The sequence below is a fragment of the Pinus tabuliformis genome, chromosome 4_2 (assembly GCF_031772625.1).
Source record: "Pinus tabuliformis cultivar Carrire ecotype Pingquan chromosome 4_2, CPIR1, whole genome shotgun sequence".
Classification (NCBI taxonomy): domain Eukaryota; kingdom Viridiplantae; phylum Streptophyta; class Pinopsida; order Pinales; family Pinaceae; genus Pinus; species Pinus tabuliformis.
Genome location: NC_142304.1, coordinates 275,693,099 through 275,713,329, shown reverse-complemented (window position 1 = coordinate 275,713,329; position 20,231 = coordinate 275,693,099). Strand labels below are relative to the sequence as shown.

The window sequence follows — 20,231 nt, the reverse complement described above, 5'->3', positions numbered from 1 at the left end:
AATTTCAACATAGAACATGTCAAAGGGAATATCACTATCCTTGCTAGGGAACAAACTCAAGCCTTAGCCAAGTATAATAAGCATGAGACAAGAGCTTAAAGGATTCTAATAGAATCCATCAAAGAATCTCTCATTCCTTATGTCTCCAAATTTGAGACATCAAAAGAAATTTATGATAAGCTAGTAGAGCTATTCTCGGTATCCACAACTGGAGAAGTGATATCTCTAAGGAACGGATTGTACAAGATGAAGATATCAAAGGAAGGAATAGCTCCCTACTTCATGAAGATCTCTGAGATGAGAGATCAACTTCAAGAGCTTGGGGAAGTCATGTCTGACAAAGAAATGACAACTGTAGTACTCAATGCTCTACCTGAGGATTGGGGCAACTTCACATCTAGCATATATGCCAAGAAGGAAGCAACCACACTTAGTGAAATGTGGTCTCTATGCAAGACAGAGGAAACTAGACTTAAAGCAAAGCAAGATGTGGGATCGAAGGAGCAAGCATTTGCTACCATGGCCAAGAGAAAGAGTAAATTTGGGAAATTTGGTCCACGAAGAACAAACAACAAAGACATGTCCAAAATCCAATGCTATGGATGTCAAGAATATGGACACTACAAAAGGAACTGCCCTAAGCTTAAGAAGGACAACAACACCAAAAGAAAGAGGGAAGAAGCTCATATGACTCAAGAGGTGAAAGAAGAAGAATAGAAGCAAAAGAAGGAACATCCTCCAGATATCTACTATGACTAAGTCAAACTCTTTACTTCAAGTCTTCTTTCAAGGTTTTGAGTAGAATAGGAGAATGTAGAAATTGAATGGCTAGAAACGTCTTCTAGAATCTAGAAGCATGTAGTACATAGAGTTCTAGTACTCATGTAGAAAAAGCATTTATAATAAGAACAAAATGCATGGTTAGAAATATCTACTAGATTATAGGAGTATGGTAGATATAGCTCAAGATATTCATGTAGAAGGAGCATACCTAGTATAGGACCTCATCCAGGATGAAAAAAAAATGATCATGATTAAGAATCTTAGAAGACCTCCATCATCAAAATAAAAGAAGCATTTCCAAGGCAAGGGTCTTTAAGATACTATGATGGAATCTTCAAAAGAAGGTTCATGAACCAAAGCAGATGTCTCATTGGGAATCCCATTCATGGGATTCAAGAAAAGGATGATATGTAGGTAAGCTAAGATGAAGCAAGAAGGGCCACACGAAGAACAACCAAATGAAGCTAAGATGATCAAAGGAGAATCAAGATGAGGTATGTATGTATCAAAGTTTAGTCATGTTATCATATGTATATTTGTGTCATGGGAATAGTTCTATAACATGATCAAGTATGAAAGAATCTCTTTCACCAAGGACATGCTCAAAGGCATGTACTACAATGCAATGAAGGTCAATAAAAGAATATGCTCACATAATGAGTATAAGATTACTAACTAAGAAGCAAGAAGGAATGCTGACTAGTCCAAGAAGCAAGCAATGAAGAAGTGCTCTCAAGGAGCATAAGGTGGTTGACCAATTTATCCAAATAGAAGCAAATGAGGAAAGAGATCAAGCATGTGAAGAACACCATGATCATTGATAATCACTATTTGGCAAAAATACTTGGAAGATATCTCCCGAAAGACGGCAAGATAAATCTGACAAAGGAAGGAAGGACCCTTGACACCTATGAAGGCCTTGGAGATATGAAAGATGCAGATAACTGATCCTACTCTACATTGATGTCGTGATGAAGAAGCCGTCCAGCAAAAGAAAAAACAATGTCGAAGCAATACCAGGATAAAGTCATGATGGGCTACTAGGTCCAAGCATGTAAACAAGCAAGTATGGTGAAGCATCCATGCGTAGTGTATTCCGAAGCATGGACAGATGGCAAAGGAGTAGCCAGATGACAAGAAAACCCGATGTAAGACAAGAAAGCCACTTTCCACGAAGGAAGCAATGACATGACAAACTAGGAAGGAAAGTGATCGATGGATGGTGCCCTACCTAGAAGAAGTTCGAACAAAGACTTCATGGCATCAAAGAAAGGAAGGAGATCAAGTAGCTGAAGGGCCCACGAGGAATTTGCTGATGAATGAAAGAGTCCCTAGTTAAGAGGGAGCTCTGACAAGTCCTTGATCAAGAGGGAGTTTTGGATCACCCCTGATTACAATGAAGTGACAATTTTGTTTTTCCATTTCATGGGTCATGCACTAGACTAGGACTAACAACCGTAAGCCTAGATGAAGGCCATGAATGGAAATGTAGACACAAGATAGACACAAAATTCTTGTCTTCACTTAGGAAGAAAGAATGGGAGAATAAGGTAATCATCTGGCACCCGATACTCTTTGAGGATGTGTAGGGCATCCAAGACAAGAGTAGCCAAGAGGACCGATATTCTTTGAGGGTTGGGAACCCAAGACAAGAATAGTCCTAGAATGTCATACTTGGTGAACGCCCAGGTGGGTATGTACTTTGAGAGACAATGACTAAGGTGTCTATAAGTCATTGGTCTCGCCAACATTGTGCTCTGATCTATTGAGAGATAGAGCTTTCAGTCAAGGCCTTGCTATGGAAACAATGTTGGTTATTATGATGCTATAACAGATGGATTGCAAATCCAGTTTCTCTTATGTGAATTCTTCAAGATTGATAATAGCCAAGAACCTTGTAATGTTGTATGAATACCTCCCTAGTTAAGAGGGAGTGTTGAAGGAAATGTAAGTGTTTTCAGTCTTCATAAATGTACTTTTGATATTTGTATTTATTCAAGAAAAGAAATATTATTTTTATAATATATGTCAATGAGTTTCTTGCTCATTGAAATAGGTCTAGCACAAGTTAAAGTGCTATGAGTCAAATAGTCAAAAGAAGATGTTGAAGACCTTAAGGACTTGTTGCACCATGTATATGTTTGTATAGAAGTCAAAGGATACTCCTCTAAGCAAAGTCAAGTCTCCTCCTAACATGTGACACCACTAAAGAAGCAATCTGAATTATATATTTCAAGTCGGCTCGCAGTCTTCTAGTCGGCCTAAAGGAGGGACAAACCTCTATATATAGAGGCTTTCCACTTCTCCAAAGACAACACACTCATATCTCTGAAATCAACGAGAAAAGGAGGCAAGTAAAGGGTGAATGAAGGATGAAGAAAGGATCTCCAAGAGCAGCGAAGAAGAAGGGTACACAACCGAGCTTAAGAAGATTGTTTCTAGGGTAAGTTACAACCACACGTGCGAGAAAAGGAGGGTTGTCTCTATGGTTATGACAACAACAACTCACAGCTGATATATCTCACTATTTGGGGCTAGTAAACTAGGCCTATAAGGCCTCCCAATCAAGCAAAGAAGAAGGGCACTCAAGCGAAGGAGAAAAGAGCCTACAACATCAAGTAAACCACCACACGTGCGAGAAATTAGGGCTGTAGGACAGTCATACCAAGTTTGTACCTACACCTCAAGGAAGAAGCTCATTTGGTCAAGAGGAAGGAAGGGGTCATCACAAAGGAGTCTCATCATAGACCAAGGATAAGTGCCTCTTATAGAGCAAGTGCAACAAGGTTTACCAATAGTTGAAAGAAGAACGAAGTGACGAAAGGAGGAGGACGAAGTACCGGAAGAAGAAAGTGAAGAAAGGAGGAAGGACTTGACTTGCGCTTGAAAGATATTCTTGTCAAGGGTCTAGGGTTTGGCATTGATCAATAAGAAGCTTCAATAAGAGAAATTTACCAAACAGTTTTCCTCTTAAGAGAAGAGAGGTTTTGGCCCTGGTAGAGAGCCAACATCTTGTGTTCTTGTTCTTATGCTTTTGGTACCAGTTTGATGAAGTACACACACATGCATTAATAAGAAGAAGCAGATTAAGCTAACAAGAAAAGTAAAAAGACTCCACAAATTGTTATCAAGTCAAGAAGAATCACACTACACCTAATTGCCCTAGATGCTTCAACATATATGCTTGAAAAATTTCCAATATCTAAATATATGGAAATGAATAGCTGTTATGTTTGAACATTTCCATTGAATAATTGAAATGATTGGATTTTCTATTGAGGAGATAAATTGTTGTTGGAATTCCCAATTGATCATTGAATGTTGATTGAAATTTGATTGATAATACTTCAAATCTAGAAGCATGATATCCGATATTCCCTTGTATTAGGTGCAAGGTGAGAAGCTTGTCGATAGTTCATTCTAGAAAGGATCTAAGTTGGGGCTTTAGATCAATGTTATCAAAACTAGATTAGATTTGTTAGAAGTGGATTGGATTGGTTAGAACCGACTGGTCGACCTGGTTGGGGGGAAAAACTAGTTCGAACCAGTGAGCTAGATAGTTTTTGGTTGGTTTGGTATCGAATCGACCTTTTTTTTCACTAAACTAGCCATTTTGGTAATAAACTGGCCAATTTTGTACAATGCTGCCAAGGACACTTTGAACACAATTTTTTAATAAAAAATTCAGTGATTTATGATTGAGGAAGCTTAGTATTTGACCATATTTCCTTACTAATGCCATGCAATTCATGGTAATTTAGTATTTGACCATATTTCCCTACTAATGTTATGCAATTCATGGTAATGTTAAATTCTTAAAGTAAAAGTGACATTCAATTTTACTTAATTTTTAACATCGCCATGAAGTGACTTAGAATGTTTGAGAGTGGTTCTGGCCTCATTGGATTTCATATGGAGAAAGTAGAATTTTAGATCTCACTCAAAATCCAACAAACTTAACAATTTTCCAGGATTTCAAGATTCGGGGACTGCAATGTTTCCGTAGATTTTGTCATGTATGAGGGTATGGAACTAGTATTTAATCAACAACACCAAGCCCTTGATGTCAGCAGCATTAGTTGTTAGACTCCTTTATCATGATCCTACTATAAAAGTACCCATCACTCAAACAAAATCTTGACTTGACATGTTGCATTTTTTCTATCTTATTTGAATGCTTAGAGGGTGATGTTGATGACGAAGATATTGATATAGGCAATGGTTTTGATAATATGTAGGTATTTTTTTGTAGCATGATTTTTCTTGGATGTTAGAGGCCATTCGAAGCTTGTTTTTTGATGTATTTTTGGTTTAGAAATGGATTTCTCTCGATGCTATTTTGGCACATAGCATGACCAAAATAGTCTAAGGGGTCTACGAGTTCGATGACCAGTGCAGTTCTGATAACATTGCTTTGGATTCTTTAGGTGGTGGCTTTTTTGGTTGACCACTAACCATCTTCCATGGAAACTGGTGGTCTATGGCTTACCACTAACCAATCTTCTTTGAATAATGTGGTGGTTTATGTTTTACCTCTTCCTTTCTTCACTTCATCAATTACTTCACCCCCTTGAAAGGTGTAGGAGAGTTTCTTTTCCTATTGTGTTCCATGCCTTTACTTGTGGAGAGGACCATATCTAACCTTTACCTCTATTTTGACCTGGTGGTATGACCAATGTTGCATGATCCTCCCCCCCCCTCCCCCACGACGTTCCAAAGGCGGAACTGCGTCCCATACAGATCCATGTGGGATTCGCTAGCGGAACCACGGATCGAGAAAATTGAGTCGGTTCTTGGAAATACGGAATTGCGTGGGCTTGATCCATGGTTTCGATTTTCGAATCGTTGTTCCGCGGCAAATTGGGCACGCATCCTGAGTGGAACTGAAATCCGATAGATGTTTCCACAATGATCGACCCACATTTTTTTTCTTCTTTAACTTGAGTTGGGGGTGGGTTTAAGGTGAGTTAGGGAAATAATAGATGGTGTTATCACTGACAAAATTCCAATGCCAAATGTCCTACATTTGTTTGATGGTAAAGGTCGGTGCTAGTCTAAGTTTGAGTTTTTGTTTGCCTTAGAGTCTGAGTCTTATGAGTCAACTATGTATTCTCGTTCATCACCGGTCATTCTCATTCATCCCCGGTCTCATTTCCATGTGTCAACTATGTTCAAAGCCCTTTAGGTAATTTCGTAGCGCATAAGTCAGTTTTAAGTGGTTTCGCAGCGCATAAATCCTTTTAGCAGTTTCGCTGCGCTACGAAATGGGGAATTCGTGCTGATTCACAGCACATCTCATCCCAGTTGTCATATTTTCTGCAAGAATTTTACGGGGATAACATGTGCAAGGTCTTACATGTCGGTCTTGACACGTGTTCTGTAGCCTTATTAAGACCGAAACTTCTGATTCTGGTTTCGATTTGTGATCAATCTGGCGGTGCTTGAAAAGAATGCTTCATTTCATAATTGGGGTGATAGATGTCACTGAAATTATGACCAATGGGGATAAGGGAACTCTGGTTCTTAATCACACGCAAGGATTCCAGGATTGTGCAGCTTATGCTAAATTAGAGCAGTGGTTAGGAAGCAAGGCCGATGAGTATTGGGATGAAAATTTCGACACTCTTGAACTGAGAGACAACAGCAAAGGGTACAAACCTGACCATGAATGGGTTCAGTGCAATAAATGTTGGAAATGGCGACTTCTGGATCCAAGTTACAACAGTGAAAATCTATCAGATGAATGGTTTTGTTATTTGGCGCCTTTTAAAGGTTCCTGTAGTATCCTTGAACAAGCAATTGAACCTGGGGTAATTACAGTTGGTGCAAAACGGTCGAATGGTGGATTTATAACTTCGAGAGCATTGAACATGTGAAGACACCGGAGAGCATAGACTATTCCGCAAAGAAAGGCAGGGGAAATGGTGTAGATCTCTCCAATAGATTATCAAATGGGACCCCTGCTTCTAGTTTACCTATTCCTACTATGTCGCCAACTCGTGATAGATCCATAGGAAAGAGCCTTTATTACACGTCTGCAAGATCTCTAGCAAGCAGTCATACCCCAACTCCAGGCTCATACCTCGTTGCATCATCCCGTGGGTCTGGTCGCAGTGGTCCGAGTTTTATATTAAACCAGTCCTCGGTAGACGATGAAGGATTGCTAGCAAATATTGAATCTACAAGTCCTACGGAATCAAAAACCATGCTGCGCAGTGTAGTTGCAATAGCTTTCTTCGTTGTCTGGCTCAATTATTTCCATTTACAAGGAATTCCAACCTTCCATTCTGCTCAAATAGATACAAGGGCAGCAGTTGTACTAACAGGGAGAAAATTTTTGCAGGAAGCGAGCATAATTGCATTCAGAGACTCAGCGATAGGTGAATGGTCCTCCAGTCGAATAGGAACCTGGCTGGGATGGATCCCTATTCAATCCGTTCAACTTGGCAATTAATTAATGGGTAAAGAGAGGGCAAATGTGAGCTTACTTTTTACATGGGCGAACACGATTGGTGAAACATCACATTTTTCTGGAGGCCATGTCAACAAGCCTTTCATGAGCGATGATGGAGTGCGTGGCATGCTTCTACATCACAAGACCGCAGAAGGTTATCCACCAGTTACTTTTGCAATTGCCTCTCGCCAAACTGACAATATAGATGTGACTATTTTACCTTGCTTTGGACTGTCAAACAGAAGTTATACATCTGCTAAGGATATGTGGGTCACTATGAGAGAGCAAGGGCATTTTGATGAAGAAATTTGGAATGAGGATTGCAGTATTGCTTCCCTACCTGGAGAAGGAGCACGGGGCTGTGCCTGAACCAGGAGCCATTGTTACAGCGAGAGTCACAAAGGTGATGGCAAAATTGGCCACAGTGAATATTATTTGTGTTGGGATAAGGGCAGTGAAAGAAAAGTTTACAGGTACTGTGAGACAACAGGATGTTCGAGCAACAGAGAGTGACAAGGTTGATATGTACACATCGTTTCGCCTTGGGGATATAATCCGAGCAGAAGTTCTCTCTCTTGGTGATGCACGGGCGTATTACCCCTCTACAGCTAAGAATGAATTGGGTGTTGTATCTGCAGAAAGTATTGCCGGTGCAGCAATGATCCAAATCAGTTGGACAGAGATGCAGTGCCCTTTGACAAATCAAATAGAGCGGCGAAAGGTTGCCAGGGCTGTCTGATATGTAGCAAGAAGCTTTCGTATTTTGACACAAGATTTCACATTTCTTTGATGGATCAAATTCATGCAATTATGATGTTTGTAAATGTGATCTAGGACATGATGAGACAGGGATTCTTTCATTTGTAGATTCTCACAGTGGCAAAGAGCTTGAATCTTATAGGCTTTCCTATCCCATATCTCAAGTGATTCCTCTGCCAATGACAGATTCAACTGAGCAACGGCTACATTTTTTTTTGTTGATAACAATGCAAGGACACACTTGTTTCCTAGAACCAATGAAGCATTGACTATGTTTCTTAAACAGATGTCAAATATTTACTTATATTTTGTTGATATAGGAAAAGGATCAATCCAAGGTTATAGTATCAACAATCAGGACATGTCAGATATGGTGTTTAAGGATTATTGCTTCATAACTAGAAGACTGTGGTCTGTATTGTTTCCTTCTGAATTGGAGAAAATTGTTGCCACTGTTACAAAAATCTAAATGAGGTGTGGAATGTCTATAATGCGCTCAACTATTTACAGGCTCTTGTTGAGAAGTCTGAGATAATCCAGCGCCAAGTCTTGTGACAGAGAAGAATATCCATGCACCTGTACTAAGCATACCAGCAGTAAAAATTACAGTCCTATTGGTGTTCAGTGGTTTTGCTTTTGCAAGCATTGCATTAACTACAAGGCTTCAACCAGGTTTAGAGCAATTGCATAAAGAACGCAGATATCAAACCTATGGCTGAGCCTACAAATTTGAAGGAGCTACAGACTTATTAAAATCGCAGATTCAAGCATTGTTTATGTAGGCTGTCCGGTGACTGTGGCATAAATGAATACAATTTCAGGTCTTGTTGTTTTAACATATCTCAACATAAAGTCATGCTGTATAACTGATGCTGGAAGACTGTGCTTTTGAAATTACACAGCAGTTTCGTAGCGCGCTACGAAACTGCTGTAGCTGCATGTTTCAGTTGAGCCAATCAATTATGATTGATAAAGCGGCAAATCTTTTTGAAAGTTTTGTCATCACACAGGTACATGGAAAAGGGTGGCCAGCACATCATGGACGTGGCAAATCTGTTCATATTGGGTAATTAAAGGATAAAGGCAAGCTTCTTTGGATCCGAATATTTTGAAGCACATTAAGGACCGACAAACAGGTGCCTATGTTTCAGGGTAACAGAAAAGATGTGTCATTGAAGACAAACATGGAGCATCCAATTCATCAGGAAACATGGTGGTGTTCTATTGTTTTTGGGTTATTAAAGAGACTTAAAGTACATGCTGCTGCATATTCGAAGTGATGGGGGACCAGAACCGAAAAGTAAGGGATATTCTCAGCCAACACGGAGCAGATTAAAGCCTTCAGTATCCAAAGCCAACATGGGGCATTAACTGCTCATCTCATCCCATCTCAGCCAAACGAAAAGGAAACCAGGTGTCAAAGCTGCAAGGAGGAATCATTCTACGAAGGAGATAGAGTTAGAGTTATAATTAAATTAGAACTCTTTAGAACTTCAGTTAGTGGTTATTGTATTAAATAGTTTGTTGCAAAGCAGTTAGGTGTCACTAGTGGCAATCATCGAGCTCCCCTCATGCTGGAGGAGGAAGCTCCAAGTAGTTAGAGTTATGTTTCTATATATAGCTGAATCATCTATGTAATGAGGGTTGGATATTTTGAAAAAACAGAGTATTATTTTGGCTTGTGTAAAAACTCAGTTTCAGTAATACAATTTGCTTCTTGTCTTCTCAGGATTCATACAGTGTTTCAATGCTCAAGATATGTGGTTTTGTTTTATCCTTAATGTTTTTACAGTTGTATAAATACACAATCACTCAGAATTCACTTTGCTGCTCTGATTTCCTGTGTGTATTTGTAAGCTGAGGTTTCTATGAGATGTGTTTTGAGTATTTAAACATCACATGCCCCGACTTCTATGTATTAGTAGTGTTATAGTTTACTGAAGGATGATTAACTCCATAAGCCCAATGGAAGTCTTTGTAATGTCTGTCCAGCCAACATATTTGTTAAATTCACTTTGCAAGAGTTAGCCATCTTATCAATATTCAAAATCAATAACCTTTAGAGAGAGCCCTCTCAGGCTAAGGAGGCTAAGCCTTAGTCAAAAGATTGGTCCGAAACAATTACACAGAGTCTAACTGATCAGCAGCCCTTCAGTGCTTGATTTTGTGATAACAGATGGAGATAATAGTCATTTCCCCCTCTCATTTCCTCACTCTTGTATCTTTGGAGAGCTTGGAAAAGAGAGGAGAAGAGAGGCTTGAGGAGAGCTTGGAGGAGTGCAGGAAGAGGAGCTAGGAGCAATGAAGGAGGAGGAGCTTGGAGGAGTAAGGAAAGTGTTCCATCTACAAGAGCTAAAGAGGTAAGTGCAAACCCTAAACTCACTCATTTTTCTGTCATTTTTTATATTTTTTCTCCTCCCTCTCCTAATCTTTCCCATTCTTTCTTCTTGCTCATTTCATTGTAGGTTGTCCATCTATATTCATATTCCAAAATGTTCTTTTGGCTTATATGTATCATTCCACTTTTGGTTTGCATGATGGTAAGGCGGCGTAGGAATAAAAGGGAAGGAGAACAAGAGGATAGTGATCCCCATATGAGTGATCCAATGCATGATGAGGAGGAAGGGTTTGAAGAGGTAGGGGATGAAGAGGACACTGAAATGCAAGAGCGAAAAGATGCATTGATACTCTTGTGGAATTATGTGACCAAACTTGAAGGGGGAAAATGTGGTGGAAGCTACAAGTTTTTGGGCCCTCATGGTTGTCACGGAGGAAAACCATATAGTGGTTCATATACCTGTGTGAGGAGGCATCTTTGTGGGGTGATGGACAATGATGAGAAAAAGGGTGTCATGGGGATATCAATTTTCCCTAAGGTTTCAACTCAACAAAGAAGAAAATACATTCAAATAGTGGAGGTTGCACAACAAAAAAAAGAAACCAAAAACTCATTCTAAATCAAGTGCAAGGTCTAGATTTGGTAGCTCATCTCCTCATGGTACATCTGCAACCTCTAGAAGTAGAAGAACAATAGGGGATTTCCTGAATGTTGTTGGGAGGGATGATGTGGTTGGAAAGACAGTCCAGTTTCTTTGTGCTTGCGTTGTACCATTCAATGTGCTTCGCTCTCCCTATTGGCATGATATGGTTAAGGGCATTAATAAAGCACCAAAAGGATACAAGAGCCACAACTATGAGAAAGCTAGAACAATGTTATTAGAAAGAGAAAAAGCAAAGGTTTAAAGAGCTTTGAGACGTTTTACAAATGAGTGGGTGGATTGTGGGGTATCCATTGTATCAGATGCATGGACAAATGTTAGAAACCAACATTTGATAAATGTTCTTGGTGCTTCTGCTAGTGGTGCTTTGTTTATTGCATGTCATGACTGCTCCTCCATCTAGTGGTGCTTTGTTTATTGCATGTCATGACCCGTCCTCCATCAGTGCAACTTCCCAAACATTGTTGATCTCCTATTGTAATCAATCAAAGATGTTGGACCGAATAATGTGGTTCAAGTGATCACAAATAATGCAACAAATTGTAAGGCAACTGGAATTATTGAGCGTACCCGTCCACACATATTTTGGTATGGGTGCTTGGTGCACACATTGAACCTTTTGATGCATGATATTGTGAAGCATAAAGAAGGTGGATGGATTAATGAGCTTTACAGGAAAGGGAAGCAACTCATTAAATTTATTGCGGGCATACCAGGGTAAACTACTTCTATGGCACTTACTCCAAGTTGTGGTTTCTTAAACTTTCAAAAACAAGATTTTCAAGTTATTACCTCACCTTTAGGCAGGTAGTGAAGGTGAGACAAGCTTTAACTAATATGGTATGACCTTTGAATCATGGGATAACATTAACACTAATAGAGATGTTGCTAATGTAGCCAAGGACAATGTTCTTGATAGTTACTTTTGGTCATAAGTTAAATATGTTTTACAATTCACCAAACCAATTTATTACATGATCAAGTTTGCCGATTCAGATCAACCAATAATTGGGGAGTTGTATGAGCAAATGGATAGCATGTTGGGGTAGATTAAAGACATTATTGAGCCTAGAGATATCACCTTGTACAATTATATTCGTGCAAAGGTGGAAAAACGATGGGAAATGCTAAACATTCCATTGCATGCCTTAGCATATGTTCTGACACCTAAATACTATCATCCATCATGGCTTTTAACACCAGCGCCTGGGGGTGGGGCACCACCTGGGGGGGTGGTAGGGAGCAGGAGAAAACCACACCTAGATCCAGAGGTTCTATCTAGTTATATGAAAGCTTTGGATAAATTAGTCCCTGATGAGGAGTTTGCCATGCTATGGAAACATTTGGGCAATTATACGCTTAGCACTGATCCATTTGGGAGCATGCATGCAATTAGAGATCGAGAGAATTTATCTTCTCTTTGTTGAGAAATCTAGCGGGCAATAAGTGCAGGTGATTTCTCTTACCTTGACAACTGCTTGTGATGTATTTTTACTTTACTTGATTAACTTCTTCTTTTCTTATTATTATTAGTGTTCTCTATCATCAAACAACTACTAGATCATAAAGAATAATGAGACAATAGGAGACAAGATATAGGCGATTAGCCAAGGCCAAAACCTCTCCAACTGAGAGGAAAACCCACCAGAATCCTTCTCTTGTTATAGAACTTCAATTGATGAATTCCAAGACCTATGACCCTTGACCAAGACCCTCTAAGACCAAGTCATCCTTCCTTCTTGATCAGCGTTCCTTATACAACTTCCAGCAACAAACTTCGACCTTCCAGCAACAATTTCTGCAACTTCGACCTAACAACTTCAACAACTTCGACCTAGCAGCTTCACAACTTAGACCTCGATGCAACTTCAACAACTTTGACCTAACAACTTCACAACTTTGATCTAGAGGCAACTTCACAGCTTCGACTGCAGCTTTAGAACTTCGACCTTGCAGTTTCACAACTTCGATGCAACTTCATAATTTTGTCTATCTCAGAAATTTTAGAAACCCTAATGAGAGAGAGAGAGAGAGAGAGAGAGAGAGAGAGCGAGAGAGAGGCCCAAAATCTTCGATCTTGATCTTCTTCTTCTTCTTCGTCCTTTTCTAGCTTCTATCTTAAGGAGATTGAACTTTCTTGAGTGAGTGTGCAGATGCGGTCGAATTCCTTCCTATTTGTAGGTTTGTGAGGGGTACGAATTGCTATCTTAAGGCCGACTTGCCCCTTCATGGAGGCTGACTTCATCTTTGTGCCATGACGAGGTCTTGGAGGGGTCTTTTAACTTTATTTTGACTCAATAAATTTTTCTTTACAATATGTAACATGCCCAAGAGGGTCTTCAATACATGACAATGACTTGATTGACTGTATGGCAAACCTAGAAGCACTCGATGGGTGCCTGACCTAAAAATAAATTTCGCTTGAGCATGAAACCCATGCCTCAACAAATACAAATAATAAATTTATTTTTCTCTTCTCATTAAATACATAAAATCACGATTACATATGCCATTATGAAGACTAAACCTAGTTACATATTTCAACACTCACTCTTAACTAGGGAGATATTCATAATCCATACAAGTTACTTGGACATTCTCAATCTGAAGAATTCTCATAAGAGTCGGATTGGTATAACACCATATCATCCAACATTGTCACATAGCAAGGCCTTGACTAACAACTCTATCTCTCCACAAGATCAGAGCACAATGCACGCGAGACCAATGATTTATAGACACCCTCATCATTTTCTCTCTCGGAACATACCCCACTAGGGTTCTCTCAGTGTATGTTCCACTGAGACTATTCTTATCTTGGATTCCTAGTCTTCAAAGAATATCGGTCCTCTATGGCTACTCTTATCTTGAATGCCCTACCACATCCTTAAAGAGTATCGGATGCCATATGCTTACCCAATCCTCCATTCTATCTTCCCAGGTGAAGACAAGAATGATGTGTCTATCTCTCCCTCTCAATTAGGGAGGATATGCCCATTCTAGTGAAGGAATGTACCCATTCCTATAAAAGGAATGTACCCAAGCTCCCTCTTAATCAGGGACTTGACCAAGCTCCCTCTTGACCAGGGACTTGCTTCCAGCAACTCTTTAGGTGGAGATCATGGGACAACCAACTGCTTGAAGAGCTCCTCCTTTCGATGTCATGAACTTCTTTTTCTTTATTCAGGAGTCTTCATCTTTTTGGGACTTCTTCGTAGGGCATCAACCATCCATCACTGTGATTCATGAATCATGTCAGCCATGTCATCCTTTCTTTGATTGGAAAGTGATCCATTGGTCGATATCTGGCCTTTTCTTCATACCTTGCTACCTTCTTCGCATCATGTTTCCTTCAGGATCTTTCATCCTACCACATGAGTGTCAGTTGTAGATGACATCTACAACTCTTCCTTTGGTAGCCCTGCATTAGCCCATCTAGATATTATTCAAAAATATAAAATGAACATTAAATCAAAAATACCTTTGTGATGGTCTTTCATCATGACATCTCCTTGTTTGCATCAACATCCTGCATATATTGACACATCTCCAAAAAGATATACAATGTCAAGGGTCTTTTCCTTTTTTAGACTATCAGGATCTTCATATGTTTCCCATGGAGATATCGTAGCCAAATATTCTAGTCCTTGGATGTTGATTTCCTTCTCCATAGTTGCATTTTTCATGATATCTTCCTTTCTTTATTCACACAATTCCTCCCAAAAACTTCCAACCATAGTTTCTTCGACTTTGTCAACCACCTCATATTTCATATGAGGACATATTATGTTGATTTCATCTAGTCAATGTGTGAACCATGCCTTCATGCATCATTTCACAGGAGGAGATCCTTTCTTTTGATCATGCTCTTGAGGTAGAGAACTCATTCATTATATCTGCAACCATATGACATGACTCTATTTTATCAAGTACAAGCATACATACCTCATCTATTTCTTTTGGTCATCTAGACTTCCTTTGGCAACTTCTTTGATTGAAAGAACTTCAATCGCTTAACCCGCTTCACTTCTTTTGACATTATACCATCATCCCATGAATCCCATAGAAGTTGGAATTATGGCGAGACACTTCCTTCTTCCAGAAGGTGAACCTTCCCATGAAGATTCCAACGGAGGATCTTAATCATCCTCATCCTACAAATGCTCCTTTTGAATGATGTATAATGAGCTCTATACTATATCACTTTCTTTTTCCCATAAGTACTACTTATGCTTCTAACAAGGTTACCAAGAGCTACATCCTTCTATAGATGACAACCATAAACTTCTATTTCAGCTACCTTTCATGCTTCTTTATGATGATGTCACGAGCTCTTGCTTTCAATCCTATGAATCTATGATGCAATCTCTTAACATGATGCATCCTATCATGCTTCTAATGATTCCTACCATGATAGTTATACTTTACAATAGAAAACTTGAAATAGAAACTTGAAAAGGACTAGGTGAGGAAGACTATCTCAATCATAGTAGAGATCTTTTACTTCCTCGTTGAATTTCTTCTTTTCAGCTTCTTTCACTTCTTCAGTGATATGGCCTTCTTCCCTTCCTCTTTTGTTATTGTCCTTCTTGAGCTTTGGACAATCTCTCATGTAGTGCCTATATTATGACAACTATAGAATTGACCTTCGACATGTTCTTCTTATTTTTCTGAGGACCATGCTTCCAAAACTTCCCTTTTCTTCTAGCGATGGCAACAAATGCTTGAGCTTGCTCACTTGATCCGACATCGATTTTTGCCTTCAACCTTATTTCTTTGATTTTGCACAATGACCATAGTTCATTGAATGGAGTAGCTTCCTTCTTCCCATAGATGCTTGATGTGAAGTTGCCCCATTCCTTTGGTAGTGCATTGAGCACTATGGTAGTCATTTCCTTGTCAGATATTATTTCTCCCAACTCTTGGAGTTGGTCTCTTATTTCTAACACCCTCATAAAGTATGAGGCTATTCCTTCTTCTTTTGATTTCTTCATCTTGTAGAGCTTGAGCTTCTTATTTTGACGATTCAATAATTAAACCCTTAACATGACCATCGACTTCATTTTCTATGAGGATCAATCTATCCTCTTCTTCCATGCAAGAACGTTTGATGACCCAACCAATTTGTTGCTCTCCTTGCAATATGAAGTCATTTTGACATATTCAAATATAGATATAAAAATACTTACTTGTCAAGTGAGGATACTCCTAGATGATGAAATCTTCAACTTGATGCCTTCTTGATTTTGATGATGATAGAAGATGTCTTCTTGGTGGAGATGTCTTTCTTCAAAAGTGATCCTTGGCTCAAAGGGAGATCACATTGATTCCTTGAGGATGATGACAACACTTTTTCTTGTTTTTCTTCCTTCAAGACAATGCTAGTTAAACTTGTTTTCACAAATTGAAATTTTGGCTCTTCTTCAGAATTTCAGCTTCTTGTAGCAGTTATGCAATTTTGACCTTTTCCGCATTAACCCTAGCTCAAACGTGACTAAAAATGGACAAATTTGCCTCCTTATTGCTTTGCTTGACTTGACTTCTTTTTCTTGTTGTTTCGGCTTTCAAAGGAGACCTTTCTTGGCACAAAATTTGATCCTTGACAGTGGCTGCAATTCGATAATCGCTGTTGCAGAAGGATGTCTAAATAGTTCGCATGTGTGGAGAATATAGCCCCCCCCCAAAAAAAAACCCAAGAGTGCCTCGCTCTTCCTTCCTCGTGATAATGATTGTAGAATGTGTGTTTCCTAATACTGTTTCAAGTGTGGAACCCTTCTTTGGATGAGCTAGGGTTTTGAGGTCTTCTTTGATGCTGTTAATTATTGCCTTTCAATATGATGAGATGGTTAGTCAATGATTGATGCTCTTGATGTTTCCAAGATGATCTCTTTATACTTCAACCCTAGAGTATCCTTCTTCGTGTTGCCCGTCTTGATGTAGTCACCTTAGCTCTGATACCATGTTGAGAAATCTAGGGGGCAACATGTGTAGGTGATTTCTCTTACTTTAATAACTGCTTGTGATGTATTTTTACTTTACTTGATTAACTTCTTCTTTTCTTATTATAATTAGTGTTCTCTATCATCAAACAACTACCAAATTATAAAGAATAATGAGACAATAGGACACAAGATATAGGCGATTAGCCAGGGCCAAAACCTCTCCAACTGAGAGGAAAACCCACAAGAACCCTTCTCTTGTTATAGAACTTCAATTGATGAATTCCAAGACTTATGACCCTTGACCAAGACCCTCCAAGACCAAATCATCCTTCCTTCTTGGTGAGCTTTCCTTACACAACTTCTAGCAACAAACTTCAACCTTCCAGCAACATTTTTTGCAACTTTGACCTAGCAACATCAACAACTTCTACCTTGATGCAGCTTCAACAACTTCAACCTAACAACTTCACAACTTTGACCTTGGAGCTTGACAACTTCATTGCAACTTAATAACTTCGTCTAGCTCAAAAATTGTAGAAACCTTAATGAAAGATAGAGAGAGAGAGGCCCAAAAACTTCGATCTTGATCTTCTTCTTCTTGGTCGACCTTTTCCAGGTTCTATCTTAAGGAGATCGAAGTTGCTTGAGTGTGTGTGCAAATGAGGTCGAATTCCTTCTTATTTATAGGCTTGTGAGGGGTACGAATTGCTATGTTGAGGCCGATTTGTCCCTTCATGTAAGATGACTTGATCTTTGTGCCATGATGAGGTCTTGGAGGGTCTTTTTGTAAGAATTTACAGGGTAAGTTCCTCAGACAGAACACCAAAGGACACCGCTCACAAACAGATCGCAGATCAATACACCAATACTTTTGACGTGGTTAAAACCCTCAAAGAGGGAAACAGTCCACGGCCTGATCCAACGCGGCCACTTCAGGCAATTTATTAATAAAAGAATGAAATTTTACATAAGCTTCTCTCATGAACGGTTAACCTACAAATGACCCTCCATGCTCTTTAAATAGAGATCATGGACCAATCGGGTGTTAAGCCACAAATCAAGTGTCGGTAATACCGAGGAGAGAATGAACCGTCGGATCACTACATATCTTGACCGTCGGATTGTAAGTTACAAAATGTACATAGTAAAAAAACACACTTTACCTAACTCTATACCTAACTCTATACTAGACCAAGTTGTACTTAACTATTTCCTATGTGTCGGAATATCCTAACATCCCCCCTTAAGAACAACTTGGGATAGGATTGAAGGATTTACAAATATGACACAATAGGAGAAGGAAGGAGGCACTAGAGCCTATCCCCCCTTAGTGACAACTTCTTGAACTCCAACCATAAATCGAAGTTTAGTGAACTTCGCCTCTGTGAGAGCCTTTGTAAATATGTCTGCAACTTGATCATCTGTTGAACAATATTGCACTTCAAGAACATGGTCATGAATGAGCTTTCTGATGAAGTGCATGTGCAGTTCAATGTGTTTGCTGCGCTGATGTTGGACTGGATCTTTGCATAGTTGAATGGCACTTTGATTATCACACCAAAGTGTAGTCGGATGCTGCTGCTGAAAGCCAAACTCTGATAGGATCTGACGAAGCCACAAGGCTTCCTTACTAGCTTCTACGGCACCACGATACTCTGCTTCTGCTGAAGAAAGAGAAATGGCACTTTGTTTCTTGCAAACCCATGTAATAGGTCCTGAACCAAGAGTGAACACATAACTTGCAGTAGACTTCCAATCACCAGGGTCACCAGCCCAATCGGAATCAGTGAAACCAACCAATAGAGGAGATTCTTCGGCACTGTAATGAATCCCAAACTGAACTATACCTCGAACATAATGAAGTATTCTTTTAGCTGCTTTCCAATGACTTTCACGTGGGTTTTGCATAAACCGAGCAACAAGGCCAACAGCAAAGGAAAGGTCAGGACGAGTATGGGTTAGATACAAAAGTTTTCCTACAAGTTGACGGTATAAGGTAGCATCAACTTCAGGAGAAGTACAAGTGACTGAAAGTTTGACTCCAGACTGAAAGGGAGAAGGGGCTGGCTTACAGTCTTCCATGTGAAAATGGCGTAGAATATCACAGGCATACTTGGATTGGGAAAGGGAAATACCTTCCTTGGATTGCAAGACTTGAAGACCAAGAAAATAATGTAAGTGTCCTAAGTTTGTCATTTCAAACTTCCTTTTAAGGCTAGACTTCACATGGTTTATAAGGTTGGGATCACTACCAGTCAGGATAAGCTCATCAACATAAAGAACAAGAATGATAAGACTCAAGAGACTTGCCCACTTTCTTGGTGTAGACAGTATTGTCAGAATGACACTTAGAAAAGCCATTTTCTAAAAGAAAGTTATCCATTTTGGCATACCAAGCTCGAGGAGCTTGCTTGAGACCATAAAGGGATTTCTTAAGCCGACATACAATGCTGGAGTCTGTTTGTATAAAGCCAATAGGTTGTTCCATATAGATTTCTTCATGCAAGTCCCCATGCAAGAAGGCGGATTTAACATCCATCTGATGGACTTCCCATTTGAAAGAGGTAGCAAGGGAAAGAACAAGGCGGATAGAGTTCATTTTGGCAACAAGGGAGAAGGTTTCAGTATAGTCAATGCCTTCAACTTGTGAAAAACCCTTAGCAACAAGATGAGCTTTATGTTTATCAACTTTCCCATCTGGTCCATACTTGGTTCTGTAAACCCATTTGCATCTAACAAGTTTTCGTCCCTTTGGTAGAGGAACAAGATCCCATGTATCATTTGCCAATAATGAATGATATTCTTCATTCATAGCTACTTCCCAATCTGGATGGCCTGAAGCTTCTGCAAAGGTGTCAGGATCATAATTCACTGAAGCTTGAGCCAGTAAAGAAGAGGCTCTCTCGAACTGAGAACGTGTACGTCGCTGATCTGTAGGATCACCGACAAGATCACCTGCTGCATCCCGAGTAGCACGGACCCATTTTGGAAGCTGAGGAGCTGAAGGAGGATCCTGAGAAGGTGGGGGAGGATTTTCATCCTCGCTTTCATCATCTGAAGAAGAAATATTTTCAAAAGTAGAAGAGATAGGGAGAGGTGGCACATCCGCCGAACTAGGCTCGCAGGCCAATATATTTTCAGCAAACTTTACATCTCTTCTAATGATAACACTTTGGACTTAAGTGGAATAAGTCTATATCCTTTGACATCTTCAGAATATCCAACAAAAATACATTTTTCACTCTTAGGTTCTAAAGCTTTATGTTTCTCATCTGGAATATGGGCCCATGCTTC

The 20,231-nt window shown here is 39.5% G+C and overlaps 1 protein-coding gene and 1 pseudogene across 1 annotated transcript in view; both read left to right on the top strand.

Annotated features, from left to right (window-relative positions):
* LOC149169055 (uncharacterized) overlaps positions 1-20,231 on the top strand; it is a 541,452-nt gene that overhangs the window by 453,778 nt on the left and 67,443 nt on the right. The gene's annotated exons all lie outside the window — the stretch shown is intronic.
* On the top strand, positions 7,241-8,004 carry LOC149169057 (uncharacterized; annotated as a pseudogene).